We start from the raw sequence: 10,955 nt of genomic DNA, 5'->3' as shown, positions 1-10,955 counted from the left end.
CGAGGCTATCTCAGGACTCAATCTCTTCCTCAAGAAACCTATGCCTCATGAAGCCTCCGCACTTTTGGACTGCCAATCTTTATGCTTTTAAGACTGCTCTACTATGTAACTTTTATGAAAACACTGTTGTACAGCGCTCTGATACCCCTGGGTCAGGTCAGCGCTATATAAAACTCCAAAATAAATCGAAATAAATAAAATAAGTGCCAGAAGGGTGGCTAACTGTTCTGCATTTTACTGGTTTGTCCCGCAATCATGCCTCCTGTTCTGATGGGTGCACAGAGCAGTGTGAGACGTGAATTCTTACTCTTCAGCCATTATGGGATGTAAAAGAGGTTCCTCTGGCTGAGAAGAAGGAGCAGCAGCTCAGTAAGGGTCTGGCACGATTAACGTTCATAGGTAGGTTCAGCTACAGAGATGGAAATCGACCCAGTTAAAGAGCCTTCAATTTGTGAATTAAAACAATGCTGATGTCCTGTACTGGGAATAAGTCTTTGGTATTCATATCTTCCATTACTCACTCATATCCTTCCCCGTCCCATTCTTTACCTGATGAGGAGAGGCATGTCTCTCCTGAACTGGTACATCATGAGGACTGCCACCTTTCCAAGAGAAAAATACCAGTCATTTGTTGTCGTTTTAACAGTCTGCAAATGCCTGGACATGATACTAAATAGGACTTTAAAATAAATCAAATGCCTTTTCTGCCTGTGTTTACTTTAATTATTAGTCATGGATGGTTAACACAGCTACTCTAGAACACATTTAAAAGTATTTTTACTTATGTTTGCTGTTTGAAGCATGTACAGGTAAGGGCTAAAAAAAGATTGCCTTTTGGTGATTTTGAATATTTCTGTACTTTTGTATGGGACATTAAAATACCAGTGGTGACAGTAGAAAACAGGCCAGAAGGCAACGCTAAAAACTACACAGAAGCTCTCTTTACGATATAATCCTTTGAAAAGGGAATGTACTCATACTCCCTTAACACGGCCATCAAGGTTTCATATTGCGTATGCGTGACATTATCAAGGGCCGGCTTAGGCGCTGGGGCACCCGGTGTGACAATCTTTTTTGGTGCCCCCCTCCCCACATCCCTGCCGTATGACCTCCTCCTCGGATTCCCTCGCTACCACTTGGGCAAAAGTGCCCCTCATCTCTCCATAGCCCCTCTAGCAAAAACATTTAATTTGTTTTAAAGCTCTGATAATGGTGTCTGTTATTATTCCACTCAGCTATCCACATAGAATACAGATCTGTTCTTTGCAGCAGGCACATGAACACTCTGCACTACTTTATGACAAGTCACAACTGCCGCTAGGCAAAACTTTGACCTCTTTGTAACAGGAACATTAATCATAAGAGTTATCATGACATGTTTTATTGCTGCCTGAAAGTTAGAAGCGCAAATACTTCTGCGCAGAAGCTTTTAATTTGCAAGTTATTACAAAACACAACCCCCCCCTTAGTGCACCCCTCCAAGTCAGTGGCCAGTGCGGCCGCAGATCTCACACTTTTCATCAATGTGAAGCTTCAAAAAAGTCTTAAAACGGCTGAAAATACACCAAAATGGAAGGTTACTAACTGACTGCGATTCATCTATTACCAGTCACCATGGCAGTGCTAAATCCTCCCCGCAGCTGCGATGAACACACAGATCTGTCTGCACTTAGAGCCCACTGACTACTGATCAGCCCGTCAGCTAGCCTCACAGAAATCCACTGCTGCTCTCTTTGAGCTCAGTACAGAACAGGGAACCCCCAGAGGCTTGTAATTCTGCACCCATAGGGCCCTGCCTGCCAGCCCTTGACCCTGAGAACCCAATGATCTTCTTCCCTCCAGTCACAAATGCAGAACTACTAAAGTCCCCCAATGCTGGACTCACCTGACTATGGGAATTAGTGCCCTGTGACTTGCCTCTCAGTCTCTCTGTGTCAGTCTCGCTGCACTGGCTGCCTGCTCTATTCACCCGAAGCTGGGCTTGCCTTGGTACTAGCAGGCAGCTAGCGAGGGACTGCCTCGAGCGCGGCTGGAGCTGGTTGCTGAACTCTTGTCCTCTTGAGTCCAACCTAAGCCAGTCACAGGCTCTGCGCTGCACGGTGCTTGCTGCTGCGGGCAGTAGTTGCAGTTCAGCAGCAAGCCAGGCGGAGCCAAAAGAGGCTGGCAGTGCTGATAGTTATATTTCAGGCAGAGGACTTCCAGGCCTGGTTTTGAACGATGCTCCTTTTTGGCGCAGCAGTCAGTGTTGTTCAGTGTTGCACAGATAAGCTGTCTGCCTCTGTGCTTGCTGGGTTCTGGGTGTGATCAGGTGCTGAGCCTGGCACAGCCTTAAAAATTATGCAACAGTGGAGTTCCATTAGCCCCTTTGCTGCACGGTGGCGGGATGAGCTCCAGGGGGCACTGTGCACAAGTGGCGGTCCCCTGGCCTGTGAGCTCCTGACTGGGTCTAGGGGTTGGGAGGCCTCCATGTACTTTGCAGCAGTGCTTAATTTGAGCTCGTAGTTTCGGGCGTTCAATACCACCACTTAATTGTCAGCATCAGTGCTTTTGACAAAAACAGTTAATTATTTATTCAATATACACTAGAATTGACTATTACCTGCTGCCCTAGCCATTCTTATGCAGGAGAATAATGGTTACTAGTTGTGTTGTTACTATAAGTGGCGGCACTGCAGGGGCAATGTGTGGTGCAAGCTGCAGTGGCCTTCTGACGAAAGCCCTGGCTCTTATGTTTTTTAGCACTGCTTTGCAGGGGGAAGGGGCTCAAGTTTTGTTACGCCATTGCTATGCAGCTGCTGTGTCGGGACTGAATGGGTGCAAAACAACAGCACTCTATCTAAATGGCCACAATTCCAACATTCCAGGGTCTTAGCAAGTGGGAACATAGAGGAGGAAAATAACAAATAAATAAAATGACAGAATCAAATAAGAACCAATAATTTAACATTAAGGGCCAGATGTAGGTAATTTCCATTTACCGATTCTTAAATACCGACTTATACCGAATCGGTATTTCACAATCGGAAAATGGTATGTAGGTAAAAATTCGTTAAAACTTACCGATTCGGAATGACTCGGTATTTCATTTCGGTATTTAGCGAATCGGTAAATTCCGAATCGGTAAATGCCGAATCAGTGAAACCCATGCATTCCTATGGGCCTCCTGGCCCATAGGAATGAATGGGTTTTACCGATTCGGAATTGTCCAATTCGGAATTTACCGATTCGGTAAATACCGATTCGGAAACTTTAAAAAACGACATGTGAGCCTGCCAACCAATCAGGGACACCCTACACACCCCACAACCAAGGCCCAGAGAATCCAACCAATCAGAATGAAGCACCCCTCCCCAGTACCTGTGAGTGGCCACACCCATTCACGTGCACACCAACTGAACAAACAATTGAGCTGAGGTGAGAGGAGCTGAGCATCCACAGCCAAGCAGTGCTACAGAATGGAGTCTCAGGGCAAAAGGATGGTGGGGAGCGCAAAAGAAAGATAAAGTTCAGCCAAGAAGAACTTCAGGTGGCAGTAGAAGAAATAGTAAGTCACTACAACCAAATATTCGGGAGACAGTCTCTGCATGTTGCAGAGACTGTGAAGAGGAACATATGGCTTGGCATGCCATTGGTGTGACCCACCGGGACATCGAGGACATCAAAAAGCGATGGTATGACCTGCGCATCATAACCAAGAGGAAGATTGCTGCGCAAAAAAAGGATGCTGGACTGACGGGAGGTGGCAGGGACAAAGCACCAAAGCTGACTGAGATGGAGGAGCTTGTTGAAACCACCATGGAGCCAGAATGCATCCATGGGATTGGAGACCTTGACAGTACAGCAAAAGCAACAAAGAAACATGGTAAGAGGCATGTACCCTAATCCACAACCATTAACCTGAACCCGTACCCCACTGTGTAGATTCATTACACTGCTGAACAGCTCATACTTGGTGCCAGTAATGCATCATGGTACACGTAGTCATGTGTACATGGATGCAATGCATACACCACAAGACTCTGCAAGGCATGCCACACACATCACCAAACACACAATGTACACTGTGCAAAGGTGTGTAAACGATTTACTCAAGAAATACACACAGGTGAACAACAACATTGACCCTATGTCAATTTGATTCCACAGGAGAGTCCTCACGCACTCCAGCACCAGCAAGGGAGGAGAGGGCACCAGCAACTAAGAGAAGGGAAAAAGAGAAGAAAAAAACAGGTCACAGCGCTGTAGAAGGAGGCAACACCACCACCCAGGAAGCCTCATCACCAGAGTGAGCCACAACACCTGTCCCGCTATCACCGTTGTTGTTTGGATCTCCTGAATTGTTAAGCACATCGCCTACAACCATAGCAGCGTCCAGGTTGGCCATGCAGGGAAGGGCAAGTAGGCCTGATGTGCCCCCTCAGAGGATCCTGCAAACCTCTGATTCGGAGGATGAGGATGTTGTACCTCAAACAATTGCACCTGTGGCTGACAAGGCTAGACCACAGATTACAGCAGGCGCTGCGCGCACCAGTGTCCTTGGCAGGAGGGCACGTGAGGGTGGCGAGGGGCAGGAAGGAGAGAGCGTCTTCTGTGGCCTGGAGGCCACAATGGTCAAAGTACAGCGCGTGCAGGCCAAAGCACTGTTAGCCGTGCATAGGCAGGTTCGCTGCATGAAACATAAAATGACCAACATGGACAAGGGAATAGGCCACATAGCATGTAGTTTGGAGGCAATATCAAAGGGGATAACGGACATCTCCACATACATGGGTGTACTGTCGGATAAGTTGGACAGGGATCAACTACAGCGTGGCAGGGAGCGGCAGTATATGCGGCAGCAGACAAAGGCAATGAACAGATTTGCGTCAGCTACGTCACTACTGTGCCGACGCTCTATATCCATGCAGGATGCAATTGTGCACTGCTGCACAGACTTGACACGGGGCATGGGAAGAGTGACCTCAGCGATGGAGCAGATGCTAACCACTAACACAGGCAATGCTGGTGACACGGGTGTGGAGTAGACAGAGGGGTCAATCAGCAGGAGTGGCTCCAGCACACCTGTACCAGAGGTGCGCAGGAGCGGCAGGCGCAGCCATGCTGAGTCAGGCCCCAGCCGAGATATTGATACCCAGCCACATCAATCGCGCAATGTAGTGCGTGGACATAAACACTGACCAATGCCGCAGATCCACACGACTGCACACAGTGACGGCAACTGAGCACAAGCAGTCATGGACATAGGCTTTGATGGACAATGGCTTTTCCTATGTGATGATGATGTAGTGACTATTAAACTACACTTGTCAAACACTATACCTGTCTATGTGTCATACATTACCTAGAAATATCGACGTGTAATTTCTGTCCGTCTCAATCTTCCATCTGTTGCTGCTGGTCCTGTTGCTTGGGGGTCTGAATGTTCTTGGTCATCATCAATGTCTTCGTGATGTGTCACCTCCACCTCTGTGCCTTCTTTGGTGGCAAGATTGTGCAAAATGGCACAGGTCACTATTATCTTGCAACACAGGATGGGGGTGTACTGTCGAGCACCTCCACTCTTGTGGAGGCAGCGAAACCTGCTCTTGAGGAGTCCAAATGTTCGCTCCACTACGTTGCGAGTTGACCTGTGTGCCACATTGTATCGCCTTTCACCTCTGTTAGTTGGGTTGAGGTACGGTGTGAGCACAAAGGAACGCAGGGCATATGCGCTATCACCTAGGAGGGAATGAGAGGTACATGAGTTACATTCACATGACACATTCATCTGCCATTCATTTCAGTGTGTGTTACACTTATTTACCTAGCAGATATCCATCACCAAAATCTCCAGCAACAAGCCTTGTGTATATTCCGCTGTTCTGGAAAATGTAGGAGTCGTGCGTGCTCCCAGGAAATTTGGCCACTATGTCTGTGATGATGTTGCCAGCATTGCATATCACCTGCACATTGATGGAGTGCGTTGACTTACGATGTCTGTAGATGTGTTCAGTGGCTGCAGGTGGGCATAGTGGAATGTGGGTGCCATCTATGCAGCCTATCACATGCGGGAAGTGTGCCAGTCCATAGAAGTCAGTTTTTGTTTTGGCAAGTTCCGCAGGTGTGTCAGGGAACCCGATGTAATGTTCCATTCTCTGCGTCATGGCATCCAGAAACTTCCTGAAAAAACGGGACAGACAGCTCCGGGATACACCACCTACTGCAGCTATCACACTCTGGTAGCTCCCAGAGGCAAGCAGGTGTAAGCTACACAGCATCTGCACATGGGGTGGGATGGCGTGGGCCCTGGGTGTTGGGTGATCCAGGTATGGGTGGAGGTCCCTTATTAAGTCCATGATGGTTCTGGGGTGTAGCCTGTACCTCTGAAGTATCTCAGGCTCAGTCAATTGGAATAGGGTGATCCTCTGCCTGTACACCTGCTCCTCCCTTCTCCATACCCTCTCACCTGCAGCCTGTAGCCTTTGCCTCCTCGCAATCACATAGAATGCCGCCATTCTTGCAACACTGTTGCATTTTGGGCCCTTTTTTATAGCCTGCACCTGGTTACCACCTGCTTTCAGTCCATGGTAAATACCGACTCTTAAATACCGAATTCCATTGGATTCGGTATTTTTTTACTTTCCTACATCTCGATGGGCATTTTTCCGATTTCTTATTTACCGATTCGGTAAATAAGGACTCAGTAAATAAGGTATCGGTAAATACCGATTCGGAAAATATGTAATCGGTAAATATAGTTTCGGTATTTTACCGATTCATATTTTCTGAATCGGTACATTTTTGACACCTACATCTCTTTTCTAAATACCGGTCGGTAACGGCCGATTTTACCGATTTTGGGCCGTTACCGACCGGTATTCGCCTACCTACATCTGGCCCTAAGTAATAAAGTAGAAGACATAAAAAGGATTGCACGAGTACCATAGAAAAACAAGAACCTAAAAGAAACCAATTAAAAGCAAAAAACTTACACAGGCTGCATATTCTCTATGGTGCACTCACTGGCAGCGCACTAGGGGGCTTATTTAAGAAAAAAATCCCGCAGCGTAGCAAGTCACTTGCTGCACTTGTGATGGAAGAACGGGCAGGAATGCACTGTATTTAACAGAACCTAAAAGTAACGAATTAAAAGCAGGGAGCCCATACTTGAATAGTCACTCAGGCGGGGCCAATTTTGGACCCTGGGGGCCGTTTTTTTCACAGGGCCATTTTTGCAGCATAGCTGCATAATCGGCACCTGTAACAAAATCGGCAGAAACCGACTCTGGCAAACAGCTCGGCCACTGGAGGAGTGGTGTGGCTCACTGGTTAGAGGTGGCAAAGCCGGAAGCAGAGAACGGCCCGGGACCAGGGTTCAATTCCCGACGTGGCAGGGTCGTGGACCAGGGTCAGCAGACTCGACAATTCTCGCCTCGGCGCCTACTCCAACCAGGGATCACACTCGGCAACTCTGGGCATTAAGCTTGCCTCATCTCTACAACGGCCCCCCGCAGACGCCGGGGATGCCTGGTTTCACCTTGGAGATACCCAGAATGGACCATCTCACAGGGAAAGCCAGGACGGGTACCCCAGCGGTCTCCAGTGCCGGGACGCTTACGGGTAGCCGTGCGCTTTACAAATCCAACACATTTACATTTACATTTACACTCCCAGGGGGGGGGGGGCGAGCTCTTTGCCAGGGCCAGTTTTGGTTCCCAGTCCAGCCCTGGCCCGAACTCCAGAATCCTGGAGCTGTAGTGAGCAGGGGAGGGGAAGGCCTTATGCTACAGGAAAAGAGAAGGTGGGTTTAGTTGACACAACATTAACTTCCAGGGGGTTGGGGGCCGGGGGAGAAATGAACCAGTGGTGATTCCCCAGGGACCCCAAGGTCAGAAACATTCTGTACCTATCCCGCTGCCCTCACAGACTAGCCCATAGTCCAGTACCTTGTCGAAAAACAACAGCAGGCAAGGTGCTGCCCCACATACCCATGTACGAGACTGACTTCCAGCCGGGTCAGAATTTGTGTTTATTTAATTTTTGTTTATGGCCACAAGCTGACTGAAGATGTACTTGACGCTCAGGCTCGAGCCATCTGTGCCTAATGTGGGTGATTTTATTCAACTGCGCTGCACCAAATGTTGATCAATAAGAGTAAACAAGTTAGACAGGCTGCATATTCTCCATAGCACACCCACTGCCAGCGCACTCGGGGCATATTTAAGAAAAAAATCACGCAGCGTAGCACCACATCTTCCTGCACTCGTGATGGAGAAATGGCTTAAATGCACTGCATTTAACATAATACAGAGCATTCCTGTCTTTTCTCTGCACTCGTGCAATGTACTGCCTAGCACCAACGCAGGTACCCCTGCACCATGGTGCAAGGTTACCTGCATTGTAAGAAAGGTTGTTTTTGAGCAGGAAGGAATTCCTTCCTGCACAAAAATAATCATCTGAGGTGTTTTAACAAACAGAAATAACATATTTCTCCTATTTACACCTCATCTGGGAAGGAAAATAGATTAGGAAAATAAAAATAAAATAAAATGAGCTACCAGAATCAACTACGAACCAATAATCTGGGGAAGCGTAGAATTTTTATGGATTCCCAGGTCTACCAGTAATGGTAAATCAGGGAAAATCCATGGGTGGATGAGTGGGAACACCCACGCTCCAACAATGGAATGCTTCCTTGGGGCAGAGTAACTCAACACAGCAATTTGCACTGTGTTACTTTACTCTAGATTTATCAAGCCACGCAAGGCCATGCAAGGTGGCCTTGCATGGCTTGATAAATCTATGTATGAGTTGCTTTATTTTTACACCCCACTGCGTGATGCAAGGGCGACACAACTATTTAATTATACAATGTACCGTGTAAACCACACTATTTAAACCTTAAATCTTTGGGAGCATATGGCAAGTAAAAAGAAAGAATTATGAACTTAAAATCAGCAGTAGGGTACATTCTGGGAGAAGTGCGCAGATTGAGGAAAAGCAGAGTAAATGGAGAGAGGAAGTCATAGAGGCTTTTGGGAACTACCCCCTACAAGAAAGTGAACAGAAGAAAATGGAGAAACCAAAACAGGAGATGGAAACTGAGAGCGAGGTGGAAGATGCCTCCATAGATGAGCTTCTTAGCATAAACCTCAACTTCATCATTTATTGCAACAAGGATGGGGTCGGGATTGAAACACAGGCAGCTGACGCTGAGTTTTAAGTGCAGTCTTCAGAACCTATTGTTGGGTTATACTGAGTCATTACAACAGAGGTTTGGCAGTACATCTAAGAAAGTTGGGTAAGGACCAACTCTGGGTTTTACAGGAAGAGAGATTGGGCTATTTAATGATGTCAAGCCCCTTAAGATCACTCTGTGACCATAAGCTGTTCCAAGAAATCCAACAAAAAGTGGAGGATCATAAAAATTGTCATTTCAAGCCAGTCTATGTTACTGAACCCTGCCATAATTTTGTTCCAAATTCCCCTGGAGGCTGAGTGGTTCACAGTCATTGACCTTTGCCAAGCCTTCTTCTTGGTCAAATTACATGAACAGAGACAGTTACTTTTCATGTTCTGGTTCCAAGAGAAGACCCCGTGTTTTGTCATGCCCCACAACTTTATAATGAAAGTCCATCTTGTTTCAATGAGATACTGAAAATGAAATTAGAGTCTCTGCCGTTACAATGTAGTTCAACATTAATTCAATACTTTGATGATCTCCTGATCATCTTGATGACTAAGTCAGCTTGCAAACAAGGCACAATTGCCTTGCTGAGCCATTTGAGAGAGAACGGGCATAAGGTCTCACCTGAGACATTACGATGCTATCAGAGGGAGGCCATGTATTTTGGACATCAGATCAAAGCATGTGTCCCATGAGCGCATCAAAACAGTCCTCAAGTTGAAGTTTCCAACCACTCAGAGAGAGGTGAAGATGTTTATGGGCATGGTTGGTTACTGCTGACAATGGAATTTTCCTTTGTGGCAAATCCTTTGATAAGTCTGACGCACACTGATGTCAATGACCCAGTACCAAAGGTAACAAATGCATGGAAGCGTTCCAGAAGGTCGAAAACATGCTTTGTAGTGCATTCGCTCTTGGAATGCCAGACTAAATGAAAGATTTTGTGCTCTTTTGTCACAAAAGAGATGGGTGTACTTTGTCTCTGCTAACACAAGCACATGGGAAGACTAATATCCCCATCAGTTACTTCTCGTGTACTCTTGATCAGGTGGCCACAGTGTTGCCTGGTTGCTTCACAGTGATTAAAACATTCCTCCAGAATTTTCATCCTTATCACTGGTTTCTACTCTCCCATCCTTAACACATTTAATTTTTTGTCTTGCTCCACACCTTTGCATAATGGGAAATACCACCACAAACATTACACATGTGTGCTAGGCATGCTTTCCGATGTGTCAAATGATTCTTACTATCACACTTATAACATCTAGATGCTTCCTTGCACTTGCCTACACCAGATTTCGTTTTTTCTCATACTCTGATTCATAATCGTCCTAACCACATCATATATACTATCTTTGTTTCCACACTTCAATGCATTTGCATACCTCCCCAAGAATTCTGGAATCTGAACAATAGCTACAATGTCTTTCCATCCGAAATCCCTCTAAATCCAAAGACATTCCTGAGTTGAAGGATTGCAATCATGCACTACATGTTCTTCTTCCAAGGATCCAAATGTGCAATCATTGGCATATTTCCTTAGTGCACTGACATAGTAATTAATTGACTCATGCTTCTCCTGCTTTCTCTTACAAAACATATGCGTAGTGATACCAATGCACAATTTAGGAGCAAAATAATTATCGAAATCAACAAATGCAGTAGAATACATTAGCATTACCAGCCACAGCACCTCAGCTGGTTATCAAATTATAGACATTTATCCTCTGGGGCCTCACAGAGTCCAATATGAACCCTTTTTATTGCTCTTATGATATTCATTTGC

Source organism: Lissotriton helveticus, chromosome 1_1 (genome assembly GCF_964261635.1).
Source record: "Lissotriton helveticus chromosome 1_1, aLisHel1.1, whole genome shotgun sequence".
Lineage (NCBI taxonomy): Eukaryota > Metazoa > Chordata > Amphibia > Caudata > Salamandridae > Lissotriton > Lissotriton helveticus.
The sequence above is the reverse complement of the archived record's forward strand: the minus strand, read 5'-3'. Positions refer to the sequence as shown.